The sequence below is a fragment of the Scatophagus argus genome, chromosome 16, assembly GCF_020382885.2.
Source record: "Scatophagus argus isolate fScaArg1 chromosome 16, fScaArg1.pri, whole genome shotgun sequence".
Taxonomy (NCBI): domain Eukaryota; kingdom Metazoa; phylum Chordata; class Actinopteri; family Scatophagidae; genus Scatophagus; species Scatophagus argus.
Window position 1 is genome coordinate 20,106,792 of NC_058508.1, and position 16,140 is coordinate 20,122,931.

General features: G+C 46.7%; 1 protein-coding gene across 1 annotated transcript in view; it reads left to right on the top strand.

Moving 5' to 3' along the window:
• Positions 1–731: 731 nt before the first annotated feature.
• Positions 732–16,140, top strand: part of lrrc4ba (leucine rich repeat containing 4Ba) — a 34,561-nt gene continuing 19,152 nt past the window's right edge. Inside the window, exons 1-2 of the mRNA XM_046415455.1 lie at positions 732–3,251; positions 4,736–5,080. The gene's annotated coding sequence lies outside the window, so the exon portion shown is untranslated. The remainder of the gene's footprint in view (positions 3,252–4,735; positions 5,081–16,140) is intronic.

Sequence of the window (16,140 nt, forward strand, 5' to 3'; positions counted from 1 at the left end):
GACTAAACTGACCTGCAGTTGTGATGGTCGTTTGGAGAATATCCACAATAATAATTTAAAAAAAATCAATACTTAAGGAATCATACTTGGAGAGCAACATTATTTTGTTATGCTTTTCCATATGAACACTGGACCCTCATATCGACTCTCCTCTTAAAGGAGTATTCTGTTTCTGCTTGTGTTTATGAGATTTCCCCTCCTTCACACATGGTGTCAGTTTGTCATTGTGGTGACACTGGAGGTGAGATTTATTCATACGCCTGAGAAACGTTATAAATGAAATCTGTATTACCACTAAAGAACCCGCATCTGATGTACGCTGCGTACGTATGTTACATGTTAAAGGACAAAATTAGGTTTTCTACTAGTAACATGACAAGCAAAAGTTTTTATGTGTGGCAATCTCAACCAACACTTCACCTTCATTTCTGATCAGTGTGGCCACATGGAGATGCTACAGCTGGATAAGATATCAATCAGTGTCTCCACCATTCAGTGGCCCACCTTCTAGAAAGAAATATGTCATTGATTTAAAAAAAAAAAAAGACAGATAACTTAAAGCTGGAAATAATCATAACTCTGACGTAGTGTTTTTGAAATTATGAGAGTTTTCCTCTTTCTCTCATCAGGATTTGGGTGGCAGCAGCTGGCAGCAGGTTAAGCAGTGTAGACCATGTCAGACTCTCCAGCCATGTCCTCCCGCTCCTCCTGGGGGATCCAGAGGAATCCCCAGACAAGGCTGGGCATGAAATCCTTTTCTTAGGCTCCATTGTAAATGTCTTAACTTCACTTGTGAACCAAACCCTGGATATCTCTTTGCTTCGAGTGTGTTGGCCTCAGACGTGGATGTGCTGGTGACAGGTATGTGTGGGAATACTTGTAAGTCTGTGGCTGAGGGGATATGTTTAAGGTTTAAGTGAAGGAACTGCAGGAACTAAAACAACAGGACATGTAAGTCTTTCAAAATAAAACAGGAAATGCAACACAGATTAGTGAGATGGCAGAAAGATTTATGTGGTCACATGCATTTACAAAGTCCAAGACAGAACATGAAGACGTGGATCATATGAGACGTGGAGTAACACAATAAATTATTAACACACAAATATCTGACACATAGTTTGACAAAGTGACCAGTAAAACAAAGCTGAAACCAGTCTGCTGTCTGCCACAACAAATTCTGTCTGATCTGCATTGAAAGGTTGAAATATTTATGGTAAATAACTAAATTCCCTCTAATGACTAATGTGACCCCCCAGATTGATTTGCTGCACTGTTCGTTGTGCTGCTGTAACTAACCACACCTGCGCCCTTTAATGGACCAAGTTCAGACAGGGAAAAACATTCGGTAAAATAAAGCACAGTTGTGAGTACAAAGAAAATTCACTGTGGACAAATGCTGACCTGCCATTAACTGTTATAAATTATGAACAGCAGGGTAATGGCACTGCAATATTCAGTAAAAAACAAAATAAACCAATAAATCTCTTTTGAAAACACTGAATGCTTAGTCCGTAAAACATTCATTCAGAACACAGAGATGAAAATAACTAACTGGAAAAACGTAAAATACGTACAATAAATGTCTCAACATGAAGCTTCTGAGTACAGAAATTTCCTTTTATGTGCCCCATATAGATTAACGACATTTGCATTAAAAATGTGATTAAACACATTAAGCTGCTACCCTCAGCCATTACATCCCTGAACACCAGCCTTCCACATGACCAAAGTCTGAGCTGTTTGAGGTTAAAATGCTCCTGATACGGGTTGTCACTGGGAGGAAGGAGGAAGTGGACCACATAGAGAAGGCCAGGGGCTGGAGAAGAAGACTATACAGCCTGGGGCAAAAGCCATGATGGGCTCTATAGGCCTGGGGGCAGGGTTTGGTTTACGCCCTGCCAGAGGAGGTGCTGACAGGAAGGCGTGATGGTGGAGCAGGAGAGGAAGCATTATTGTTATTATTAGCCTCAGCACACAGAGAGTGAATGTGTTGTGATGGTAGATGAATTTAGCCTTCACGTGGAGAGATTAGAAGGAGGCTGCGGGTCGGAAGAGCACACAACACCTAAAATTGGATTTGCCTCCAGGGGCCGGTGGTTGAGGTCCACTTGGCCTGGCTGTGTGCGAAGATCAGTGGTATTGTCAGTCCTAATGGATGCCCCAGGTAGGGCTGTTTCTGATAAGGGAGGAGTATTGGCTTTAGTGGTGGAGATACAAGCTTGGTTAACTCCACGTCTAAAAGAGCTTCTTCTCTCTCTGCAGGTGAAAACACTTTGTTTTCAGGGTGTACACAAGCCCAGGCGTCGGAGCGTTCAACCCTCGCCTGCTAGTCACGACAGCCCGAATGTTCAATTTGGTATCACACAGGTTGGAATCTCTGCAGCCGGTGGCGTGCTGTTTCACCATCAGATACGGATCAGGGCTCAGTTAGGGCCTCGGAGGCTGTGGAGACTCCAGTCTTGAGATAGCATGTGGGGAAAGAGGAGGAGGAGGGGAGAAACAGTAGGAGCAGAAAGGCAGGCGGTGCGCTCTCAACACCACCGGCCTATCTGCCCCGCTTCCTTTCGCCACTGTGCGCTGACACAGCACGGCGATGGCAGAGGTTTCACTCCGGCGCAGCAACTGCCGCCGAGGCCCCGGGACCTGAACATAACCCAGGGCAAAGAGAGCGCCTGCATGTATCTCAACCAATATGCCAGCACAGCGTAACACAAGGCTGAGCACGGGAGGAGAGAGAGAGAGAGCAACCTCATCCACAGGGCAGAGGCAGAAATACTGGATGGCAAGCTTTCTGTCTTCATATGAGGCACATTAATCCTCACAGTGGCTCCCATCTTTATTCATTCATTGGCCTGCGGTGTCCACTCAATCAGTCAGTTAAAGGCTGGCCTGATGGAGCGAGCCCTGCACACCCACCACAGTGATGGAGGTGGAGAGAGGAGAGGAGGGCAGGCTCCACACCATATAGCCTGAGCAGACACTGCAGCACAGAGATACAAACAAGAGTGGGTTGGGGAGGAAGAGGAGGAAATGTGAGGGTGCTCTTTTAAATAATGAGGCAAGGGGGGAGGAGAAAATGGGGGGGCGGGCGGGTGAGACAACTGGAGGTGAAAAGAGAGCAGCCTTGTATGAAGAGTGAGCGAGACTGAGAGGTTCAAATTAGAGGAAGGAGAGGACCGTCAGCATCAAGAGGGAGCGATAGGGAGAGATCCAGGACGACGACAACAACACCTCCACAGACTACTGAGGTATGTATGTGTGAGAGAAGGAGGGAGGGAGGGGAGGGATGTGGTGGTGGGGAGTGTGTGAGAGTTAGAGAGAGGGAGGGATATCCACTGCACTGTTGTGTGACTGGAAATTTAATAGCGCGAGAGAGGGAGGGAGGGAGGGAGGGAGGAAGGCAGCAGGGGTGGGGGGGGAGGGGAGGGGAGGAGAGGGGAGAGAGAGGGATGGAGCGACGCAATGCAAAAGCACTGAGCGAGAGCCGTTGTTGTTGGAATGTAGAGAGGACTGAGGCGGACTGTGGACGCTGCTGGACCGTCACTGCAGAGCGTGGGGCTGCTGGGGGCGTCCAGAGAGCGACAGCACACACAGCTTAAAGTGGGGGGAAGAGGCCAGAGTGTGCAGCGTGCAGTGTTTAATAAGGCAGGAACAGGTTGGCCCCCCTGTTGCTGCATGCAGGCTAAATATGTAGGGGTCAGTCATTACCTTGTCCCCCCTCTAAATCATACCTGTGTGTGTGAGAGAGAGAGAGATGGAGCAGAGCTGACAGGAAGACACGTGTGTGAGGAGTGTGTGTGAGAGAACACGTGCCTGTGATGATGGAGAGCTGGCGCTGAGCTGCGAGGATGTGGGAAAGAGCGATCCTCTGAGTCTCGATATAGAACGTTATCAATCCAGCGCTAATCACCCGTCTGAACCCCCCCGCCCAAACACACACACACACACACACCTCCCTCTGCTGTCTGGTGGACACCCAACCACCCACTCTCACACATACGTCCTTATGCTAATAACTTGCTGAGCTGATTGACAACTCGGCTCTGATCAGACCTGTAACCTTAACCCGACCTTAAACCCCCACCCGCCTCTCTTATCCCCGGAGAGTCTTTGCCAAACTGCTCTCACTTGAGATCGATCACAGAATTTCTCACATTCCTTTGACTCCTCTCCCTCCATCCCAGCATGTCCAATCAATACTCCTGTATGCGCTCTGTACATGACGTGCGGTGTGTATGACGGGAGCTGCAATGGCAGGCAGGACTCGGATCCGGTGAGGCGGTGCTGTACAGGTGGGGCTCGGCACTGTGTGCTTGAGCGTTGCCAAGGGAACCGGCCAAGCAGCAAATGTTCCCTGTAGCAAGCTGTAAACACCACCGCCATCGTATTGTAGCGATTACATGACCATATGGACACATGTGTGAGTGCCTCTGCAACCACACACGAAAGCTGAAGAAAGACAGAGAGGATGACAAACTGTGGAGGAGGCGCGTGGGTTCATGTAATGATCACAGTCACGAGTGTTATTATTATCATGCAATTGTTTATTATGTCATCTCATTTTGGGGTTGTTAATATTTAAGCCCTCGCCCTGGGCCGAGTGAAACCTGCGCCGAGATTGTTCCCGCGGATTGCAACGGTACTCGCTGTGCTGTGTTTTGTATAAGAAGAAAAATAAGGAAACAAATATGGAGAGAATAAATAAAGTTCCTTGTCCCAGCAGCAGCAGCAGCAGCAGCAGCAGTGTGACGTCCCCTCATCGTGGGCCGGTGGTTCCATCCACCTGAAGATTTCTGAGACAATTCTCATTACCAGCGGTGGCAGCGCAGCACTTGGAAAGGGTGAATCAATCTGACAGGGAGAGCGAGAGAGAGAGAGAGAGAGGAGGGGGGAGAAACAGTGAGGGAGACTGAGGAGAGAGAGTGAGAGGAGGAGAGGAAGACAGCGTCGGCGGCGGCTCTGCAGTGGAATACGCTGTTATTTGAGGGAAGCTGAGAGCTCTCGGAGTACCCGACGGACGAGCGCGTGTTGAGCGAGACGCGTTTCGGGACTTGACCGGCAGCATCAGAACATGAAGGTGAGCCTCCCGTCACTCACTGAATGTGTCGATCACATCCACGCAGTCGAGATGCAGATTCATTCATGTTCGTCCTCTTGTTTGTCTGGTGCGTGCGTGGACTGCGTGTGTGTGTGTGTGTGCGCGCGCGCGCGCTGGCTCCACGCGCAGCAAACTCCTCATGCGTTGGAATGGAAATCCGCATTCATGACCCGATGTGATGTGTGAACTGTCCTCGCGTGTATCGGCCTGCTCGGAGACTGCACGGCTCTGAAGGTGGCTGATATCCAGGAATGACATGTATGACGAGACAGACGCGCGCGTGTGTGTGTGCGCGCGCGTGTGTGTGAGAGGGAGAATTTTACAAATAGATATATTTGCATTATCTGGTTAACTTTTCTCACGTTCTCGTCTTTTGTTTATTTGTCAGTAAGTTAATCTAACCTTGGCGATAAAGGGAGCATCCGCTGTAACGCAAGCTGTTGACAGGGCTTAATATGTGATCCGGTTAAGGCGCAGCTTCCACTCAAATGTGCTCAATTAAACCTGCCTAATCGGACCTTTTTACTGTGTTAATTTGAGTGTTGGGGGTTCGGTTACCCTCGCTGGCCCCCGCTGATGACCCCAGATTGGGAGGAAAAATGCGCAGGCACCTTGCGGCTTATGCGCGGTGGGTTAAGCTCTGAGTCAGAGCCTGGGGCCCCTCCGGCTGAGAACAAGGAGCAGATAGATTAGGACTGATGAATGAAGATCTACTGCCTCTATCTGCAACACAATGATACGGTTATGAGAGGATTTAAATGCTAATGTGCGGTGTTTCAGAGAAATCCGAACGGGCTGGGACTGGCGGGAGGAGATTGCTGGCGGTGTGGACCAGCAGGATGATCTCCTGAGTTTCATGATAGAGAGACTAAGTTATTAATGGGGTGTTGGAAGGTGAAGTGGGGCACTGGGGCAGGATTAGACAAGAGAGGGGGTGGTGGGGGGGCTGAGCTGTGTGTATGGGCTCTGATAAAGAGGGATGTGGGGGTGATGCTCTGAGAGCCCCCTGAAAACAATGCAAGTTTTTTTTTGTTTTTGCAGATTTGCATGTGAGGAAGGAAGAGCTGAAGGAGAATTTGAAGGGAATTCAGGAGGGGAGCTGTGAGGCGTTTTTGTTTTCTAAGATGGCTGGTGTCATTTAAATTTTTGTTATCCCCACAGGCCGATTAAGAGCTGCTGTTTTGCTGCTTGCATTTTACATCCCGCGATTTTTATTCATGCACCCATATTAGATTTAATGGCTGTTACAGTACCTGTAAACTTCCACTGTAGCTCAGCCGCCAAGTGAACGACCATGACACATACCATTTATGAGACCTCGTTCCACAGCATACTTTGCATTAGATCCAAAACAGGCCTACAGATGTAAAACTTTAGGAGGATGGTAAGTTTAATGTCGCCTGTAAAAGTATGTATCTTATTCAATCATATCGTGGGCTTCATGCTCAATAAGTGAGGAAGCGAGGCTTCCTTTCCCAGCTGATCATGAACTGTGTACAACAGCACCAGCCAGTGGAGAGCTCTTCAGGAGAGGCTTGTCACATGACATCACGTTTAAAGGCAGCGCTTCAAAACATCAAGTCGTCTCGCTGCTGAGACAACGAGGTCAAAATGTCAGTGGAATTTGTTCGTCTTGAACTTCGTCGCCGCCCTGCTCCCACTCCCCAAACCACAGTGGGCTGTTCAGCGTCTGTGCTTTGGTTTCATGGATGTTATGGTCCGAATCCGGAAAAAGTCCAGAAGTTTCACAACAAGGGTGTAGTCCAAAACTCTGGACCCTGGATATTGTTGTTCTCTAGGGGCCCCTCCTCCTGTCTTTGTGGGCCCCTCCTCCTGTCTTTGTGGGCCCCTCTCACATACGGATCCTGTGTACCCTGAGTACCCTTTCCCCTCTGCACACAATTTAAGTCAAATATCCTTTCAAGTCATGAAAGATCAAAGTCATGACGCCCCTTGACCTAATATGCATGTTATTAAAATTGAACAATGTCATCATTCACCAGGAAAGGTTAACACAGGGTGGTGGATGGGATGCAGATGGGATGTTTTATTCAGTTTTCATCCCGCTTTAAGGATTGTGCACCTGTAACAGGTCCCACATTCAGATTGTTCCACTGGTACCTTCAGTCTCTTCATTTTGGTTGACCAATGGAAAGAAGTTTTATGTAGGAACTCGGAATACATCAAGTCCACTTTTGATGGAAGGTTAAAGGATATCCTCAACCTTTTCACCTGTCTTTAAAAAGATAGCAAACAAAGTCGGCGGTCACTTTCATTTTAACTGTCGGCCATTAATGTCACCACATAGGCACACGTGTCCCGCCAAACCGAGCCCTGACACCTTCCTGTGTCACAAATTAAGCGCCGGCTGAGCGATTTCAGTCATTTGAGGAATCAGGCCAGGCTGCTCTTTAATTTCCTAGGCACACCACTTATGCATGGCCGATGAGCTTGATGAAAACAAGCAAGCAGGTTAACAGGGACATGGTAAATTACACCTGCACACCTGGCCTAGAGGGAAGGTGTGACTTTGAGATAATGCTCAGCCTCCTGCCGCTCCTGCGCTGTTGGAACTGTGGAGCCGTTGCGGATTATGTCCAGAGGAGATGTGGAGAAGTCACGGCAAATCCTCCTAAAACAAACACATGAGGTGGGAAAGGGCATGAGAGGAGTCCAGCATATAAATGATTACCCCCTAAAATATTCCCCAATGTCAAACATCTGTGCGTCTCTCAAATGGAAGCCAGGACGTTTTCAATCTGGTTAAAGTGTAGTTTGCCTTTCCTCGTCCCCTCACTGTACATAAAAGGACAAAGGACTGCATTAATTCTGAGGGACGTCTCTGCTGCCACATCAGAATGCAAGGAGAGTAACCGTTGCCCTAAATTTGGAGTCTGTGCGAGTGTGTGTTTGCATGTGTTCATGCACGTACACTCATTTCTGCGTATGGTGGAGAGCATGAGAGACAGATTATAGATGATGCTAAAACTGCTCTAATCAGGGCAAGCTGGTCGCTGATCTCTTCATAGGGCGACGGTGTCATTGATTGATGGCTGCACGACTTGCTGATGCACACAGGTTGAAGGGTGAAGGGAGAGAGAGAGTCGCCGATCAGGCTGAAAATTGTGGGAGCAACCTCCAGCTGCCTCTTAATAATGCAGCATGACGAGCCCCCATCAGAGAGGCTGGGATCGTATCACACACGTCCCTGACGGTCGCCACGTGCTCGCGCCGTGCCTGAACCCTGAGACCGAGATCTGAGAGGCTGTTTTTGTGCATGATGTAGCACAGTTTGAATCTCGGTAACCGGGAGGGGGGGGGGGGGGCTGGCAGTGCATGAGCACTGACCCATCATGCACAGCAGAAATGCTAAGCTGCCTGTGATGGCGGGGTGGATATAATTAGCCGTGATTGGTTTGATTGAGTCTCCCGCCCAGGCCTGGGTGTTGGCCCTTTGGGGATCATGATGACTGTCCGGGCATTAATTATTGAATAATAGTTGGGAGAATGGCAATGTTAATGGTACAAAATGAATGCTATAATCCATTGAATTGACATAATTAGAAATGGTGAGATTTCCCCTGAGGAATATATTCTCATCATGACCTAAAGTGGTGAGGGATGCCTGAAAAACAGACGAAGGCGATTCCTTTTCCCCCGCCTCCCTCCTCCTGAGTTCATGAAAGCACCGTGGGAGAGCTGCCTGGCGCTGCTCGGCGATCTGATCATCTTTTAGTAGGGACGGTCAAAAGTAGCGAGTCATCCGAGTTAACTCTGAAGCAGTCGGCACGCGGTTCAGTTTGTGCCGTCTGAAATGAGCTGGCCACAGCGAGCATTCAGCCTTGCGTGTCTGATGTTGGGTTTGGCAAAGAGAAGCCATATTATCTTCTCCTGGTTAGATTAAGTATTAGTAAATGTGATTGGCTAATGAAGGTGGTCAGGCCTCAGTGATCACTACGCTTCGCAGCTTCAGTCGGCTTGGCTGCATCCAGGCACTGAGTCTTGAGGGAGTTTGTTTCGGGTCAGTGACAGCATAAGAGCTCAATACAGCATTGCAGAGTCAGGCTGGGGCCTTTTCCTCTGTCTGCCTCACTGACTGGCTGCTGGAGGACAACAGTAGTGGCATACTGATGCCGATGATGACAATGCTGATAGTATAAATATTGATGATATAGATGGCAACAGAAGCAGTAAACATGAAATTATAACCCTGATGACCAAAGTGTGATGCCTAACGGGTTTTTTATCTCTTTGTTGTGTGTGGGTTTTGGTTGTTTTTGGGGTTTTTTTTCGCTCCTTGTGATTCAAACCTGACACAGACAGGTTTGGTTTCCACGGCGCTCGGAGGGATCACGACGAGACACCTGGAGAGAAGCGCGGGCGGACTGTCGCGCAAGATGACACGTAATCAAACGATGTTTTCGGATCTGTTCGGACGTTGTATTTTTAGTGGTGGGAGGGATGGGCGGGGGAGGGGGAGGGGAGGGTGGCGCAGGGGGCGGGGCAGCGCTGATGTCATGGCGAGATGGTGGCTCCAGAGGAGGCCAATGAGACATGCATGCTGCGGTCCCTGGAGGCCCCCAACAGCCACAGAGGAGGTAGTTAGTGAGGCTGTGATAAATCACAGATTGGGCCGTGTGGTTAGGACGATTACTCTCGGTGCCAACACGTGAACCTGAACATGCCTTCACTGTTTGTTTTCTACCTCCCCAGACTCTGTGCGGTACGTGTAGAATGTTGACTCAGTTGTACTAGTTTATTTATATATTTTGCCCCTCTTGCACTTTTCTCTTGTGGTAGCTTTGGATGGGGTGGTGCAGCGGCGAGGCGTTCAGGCTCAAATTTCCATATGTGGACTGTGGAAACAGTGGCTCTTAATTGCAGTGGCTCTTAATCTGCCGTACCTAATGCTCATGTGAACCCTAACTTAATCTTTTTGTTAGAAGTTGGAATCCGTTTTTTGGAGACATTTACAGGCAGTCGTCCTCCCAGCTGTGTGCCTATGGTGACTTATGTCTAATCATACTCCAAAGTGACCTGCAGTTAACGGTTGTTTTTTTTTGTGTCGGTTATCAGTCATTGGCTCCCTCAGAAATGCTGCCACTCGGAAGTTTTGTGAGGCAAAAGCAGATTCGATGCGGGGACTTTTCCATCACACTGCAGGGTTTACTGAACTGACGCCCCGCTCTGGGAGCTGCAGAGCAGGGCCGCGGATGCCCCGAGCCCCCGCCGACGTGACGGAGACACGCAAGACATCGGTGAGTGGTTACTATGGCAGGTTACTATGGCAACCTCAGGTCTCTGTAAGAGCTTCCATTTCGCACAGCGTGGGAGAGAGGGAGAGAGAGTGAGAGGGGTGGAGAGAAGAACCCGCAGAGAGGAGAAGGGTGAGGTGTGGAAATAAACATGCCTTAGGTGTAGGAGAGGTAAAGGGGGGCAAGGAGAGGAGCAGATGCAGAAGAGAAGGGAGGGATGGAGAGGTTGTGAGAGGAGAGAAGCGTAAAGGAGAAGAAGAGATGGAGAGGTGTGAGCGATGGGGTGACCGAGGTGTGAGAGGAGCAGATCGAAGGGCAGCGGAGACCATCACGTGGCCTCGTTAGACCAGATCTGCACTGCAATCCATGCTGGAATATTTCAGTGCTGCTTTGTAATCATGCCGGTGCTGCACGCTCTTTATCTCCTCTTTTTCTCTCGCTTTCCTCTCTCTTCCCTCCCTCCTCACCTCTCCGGTTTAGCTGGCGCGGCGCTGGGCTGCGAGAGACGTTGTGTCAGTCTTGGTGACTGTTCTCCATGGAGACGTCCATCAGTCAGTCCGTGTCAGTGTTTCGTGGGCAGAGCCTTATCGTGTTTGTCAGTGTGAGTGTTTATCTGTCTGTGTATTAGTCAGTGTGTCACTCCTAGAGAAGGCTGGGGTGAGGCCTGAATGGATGGAGGCCGAGAGAGAGCGTTTCCTATCAGGCGTGCACTCACACGCACGTGCCGGTTGTTTGTTTGTTTGTTTGTAGAAAGACCGACAGACATTTATACATGCAACTGTAAGGTCTCCTGTGCAGTCCTGCAGCAGACACGTGCACCCCTGCTCCACATGTTGCACCACACCGTCTGAACGCTATTCCCTTTTTGCAAATCTGAAATCCACCGAGTCCTGTTACAGTGTAAAATCTGTTGCTGCGCACGCTGCAGAGGACTGCTGAGGCCTCACAATTCCTTTTTCTTCTGCGTATCTTTGTTGTTATCTTCAGCGCAATGTGCCACAGTGTACAGCAACATGACTACGTTAGCAGTTCATTACATGTCATGTTGCTTTTGCCACATGTTTTCCTCTCTTCTCAAGCTGCAGTCTTTGCGCTGCCTCTCGTTTGCACTGAAGATGTACACATGCTCAGTGTGTTACAGTCTACGTCTTCATAATTGCGTTCAGTATTCCCCTTTAATTCTTTTACACACTACTTCATTTGTCCCTTCATTTTTAAAAAAAAAATATTCTTCACTTTTAATTTTTAATACTTGTATTTATTCTCGTGTATTTTTCTAAAAGCTGGAGCACGAGGGGAAACCACAGCACCATCTGTGCGGTCCTACACCGATGACCTTGACCTTGAGTCGCGAAGTAATACTCGTAACGACACTGCATATGCTCATTAAAAACGAGTGTGTTCGCATCTTGATGGTGCTCAGGCGGAGCGGTTAGGTTGGAGTGTGTGTGAGTGTGGAAGTGAGAGAGGCTTGACTTAATGTTAACTTTAAAAACTGGACCTGTTAACTCCAAAGTGCTGCTGCCGCTGCCGCACGGCGTTGGTGAAGTGACTTCCCCCTCCAATTAGAGAATCAGTGAGCTGTGGCCCGCTTGGTGGATGTGCAGCACACCAGCCTCCAACTGTTAGATTTATACTTAATCATAAGAGTGCGCACTCTGGGGCTCTGCACCACCTAAACGGACTATAAACCCCCCTCAGCAGTCCAAATGGAAAAGTTTATTACAAATGAATGATCAAAAGCTCCTCCAGAGATCCTCTAAAGCGCCGTCTGAATTGGTGCTAACTATTAAAATCCAGCACCGCACAAACAATGAGTTTTAGTCAAATATTTGTATTTTTCGTGTTTGTGTGGGAGTATTTGTAATTGCTATGATATCCAAGCCCCATTTTTTTGTGTTCCTGCAAAGCATTTTCCATGTCTCCAGTATGGAGTTAAATTCAGCTTCCACAGATTTCCATCATGCACTGAAAGTAATCCATTACTGGGAATAAATCCTCTTTAGATTTATAAAAGCTAGAATTGTTTCATGGTAATGTACTTTTAAGTGCAGACTCTCGTCAAACATAAACTATTGACTTTATGATGTGTTCATGTGCTTATGAGACGCTCCGAAATGTGAGATACCATAATTAGCTGCCAAATAAAACTGCATTCACAAGCAATCCTCTTTTTTTGTCAGAAAATCCAACCCAGAAGAGACAAATATAAATTCTGTTAAAAGTACAATTTGAACCTGACAGCTCGCTGTTGTTAAACTGCTGTTATAGTTCAGCATTATATTTATGCGATTGCAGAACAATCACTTTAATGCATCAATAATCCAGTGAAGGAAAAACACTCGTCTCCACTTTTATCCAAAGAAAAACAGTTTTTCTGCCTCAACGAAACACATCCTGTTTTGCTACCAGAAAAGCAAATTAATTCATGTGGAAAAAAAATTCAGAAACTCGCAAAGTGAGAATTTCATGTTAATTTCAATAAATTTTCTTTATTTATTCATCTTCGAGCCAAAATGTAAGCTCTAACCAAGTCTGCCCATGTGAAGTCCTGCAGTTTGTACTCTGGGATTTTTTACAGTAATTTTATTTTATCACAAGTCCTCAGGCTGACCCCATCACAGAAATGTCACCAAACACACGTCACATGGAGGCACAGCTGACACGCTACAGTTTGCCCTCACACACACACACACACACACACTGCTCCTCAGCAGGAAAAAAAAAAAAGCAAGGGCAGCGTGAAACACAGAAAATGCTGAACCAAGTCCTCCTCCTCTCCAAAACAGCTGGGAGCGACAAACGCTCAGCTCGGGAACACTGGGAAAGAGTTTTAGAGCAACCCAGAAATTGTGCCGTTTACATTGCTCTGTAAATGGCTGAGAGACATTTTGATTAGCTGCCCCCCCGCCCCCCCAAGCATGCAGGAAGTGAGTGTATCAACACATTTAACAACCTTAAACACGGATTAATTGTATCGGCGTCACTGCTCAGAACGGACAGTAATAACTGGATTTTATTTGAAGTCGAGGGCTGGTGTGGTGAATGTGAAGATGTTAACATTAAAAAGTCTTTTATCCCAGCATGTCGTGACAAATGGTTTGAAGCCCCCAGTTAGGGATTTGAACATGTAGGGTAGGTAATGTAATGTCTTTTAATGGGAGTGCTTTAGCAGGGTGATGAACACAGTGACTTTTAATCTGCAGCTCTTGGCCTCCTCTGAAGGGGAGGAGGTTCCCCCGCTCCTGTAGGAGCAATTCTGAATAGATCAGGGCTTCTCTCTGCATCCTGCATCCTAATGAGAGCAACGGCGCGTCTTTGGACATTTTGAGTGGGAGGGCTAGGTGGGAGCCAGATACAAGCAGGAGGGGTGGGGGGCTGCAGTATATCCTATTTGACAAGGATGAGTGGTGATTAAAATGTGGAACGCCGAACGCTCCGGTTTAAGGAAACCTCATCAGGCTGTTGTGCTGTTTTCTAAAAATAAGCGCTTATTGGACTGTTGCTCTAATAACCAAACTAAACCGTTTGTTGTAGCATTAAAATGCAAGACTGTAACAGCATCCGAGGGCGCACGTCCTGTCATGAGATCACGCTAAGAGGCTTAATAAGTAAACGGGGAGGAAGTGAGGAGGAGTTTCTGCCTAATTAATAGTTTATCATACAATCATAAGCTCAATTGACCTTCTGTACATTCAGTTGAGGAGTTCAAAATGACAGATTAGCTCAAGCTGTCGACAAGGCACTGAAAGACATCAAAAGTGCATTTGCTACCTTCGGGATATACGGTGACATTATATAATGAAACCAACGTTAGGTTAACTAACTCCTGTCTGTGTGTGTGTGTGTGTGTGTGTGTTTTAGTTTGTGATGATCTTATGTTCAGGACTGTTGCTGATCTTCTTCTCCATCCAATATAATGCAACTTAGTTAGGAATAATTTCCAGGTAAACTGGACTATGAGAGTGTTTTGTTTCCATAATTTGACACGTTTACATCCAGTGCTGCATCTTAACATGTGATCAGGAGTGGATAAAGAAAAAGAGGAGAGTATTGGTAAGCACACATGCTGGTGTGTCACAGCTCGGCTGGCGCTGCACAGTCTGTCAGCCAGTTTGTATAAAGTGTTGTATCTGCATGTGGATCCAGATAATGTGTAGAAGCTCAAGTGTTCAGAAAATTGTACAAGATTTCTGGGTCTGCATCAAAACCCACTCACTTGTTCCTTGGCCATTTGCTCCGAAGCTTCACCGAAGCTAATTTGAATAGTTTCAAATTTATAGACACGCTGATAAACAGGTTTGTAACATTCACAGGCAAGAATCTCCAATTGCAGATGTTGGTTTTAAAATAACAGTTTTGCAAAATATATACATATATATTTTTTAATTAATTTACTTTTTACTCTTCTTCGTATTCAGTGTTTTATCCACAGCCTGAAAATGAAAATAACCCAAAATAAAATCCTGAACTGAATCCTGAATTCCTGAACTCCAAGTGGTATTGAGAAAGTTAAAGAGGCTCAATCATGGTAAAAACCTATTTGTGTTATTTTTTTAGACTTAAATTGTGCCTGCAGCTTCCATTAAAGTCCACTGTGGAATTTAAAAGCTCCTTTACAGCACCAGCTTAGCTGAGCATTTCTCCTAAACATTCAGTGGAAGTCAAACTACCTTTTTGTGATTTATTGCATTTATTGAAATGCAACTGAGGAATGATAAATATGTGAAATCAAAAATTTAGATTACACCTCTGGTAGAAGAAATTAATGAAATTCTGTCATTAATTATTAATTGATTTGGGGATACAGTACAATAATGTAGCACAGTGAAAAATAATTTAATTAAAATGTTAAGCAGTTCTTCATCTTGCACTCACTCACCTCACACTGCGCTCTGTGTCTTATATGTGTTAGGATGCAGATGAATTTAGCGGCTGGTTTTTCTGTGTAACATCACATCCTCGCAGACACTCGCATCACTTCTGCATCTTTCAGGTGTTGGTAAAATAAATCAGTTTAAAAATGCATTACTTCGGCTCTAATGCAGCATCCTCTGTCAACACTGAGTGATCTGAATCTGCAAAGTAACTACAGTCATCAAACAAATGTAAGGGAGTAAAAAGTACAGCATTTGCCTCTGAAGTGGAGTGGAGTATGAATGCAAAGCAGCAGAAATTAAAGTAAAGTACAAGTACTTCAAAACTGTACTTAAACACAGCACTTCGTCAGGATCCATCAGTGGTTATTTTAAATTTTTGGACAGAGATTTTAATTTTTACTACAATCAGTTCCAAATGTCCAGATCTTCTCCTTGACTACAAATAAACGTATCAGCATTGGCCCTTGTTTTACACTGTAGGCTTGTTTCATCGGGAACAGTAAGAAACCCCCCTCCCACTCCTTTCCCCCAGTTTGCCCCATCACAAACTACCACGACATTAGCTATCAAACACGCGCTGAGCTAATAGGGAGGCCGACTGAAATGTGTTTCTACATAACCCTGAGCTCGTGGGGGAAATCACTGTGTGCAATATCAGGGGGAAAAATCAATATCAAGTACAATAGTGGTGTTTTCACCTGAATCTGGTGGTGTCATGGAGGGGGGGGTAATCGACTGGCGTCAAATCTAACATCTGTGGATATTTCACTAACCTGGGGGGCTCCTTCCCCTGGGAGCCAGACATGAATCAGGTATAAGTGAAGCAATACAAAGGACATTAGTACGCTATTAGTCACACTGCTTACAGTGTGTGTGTGTGTGTGTGTGAGTGTGTGAGTGTGGC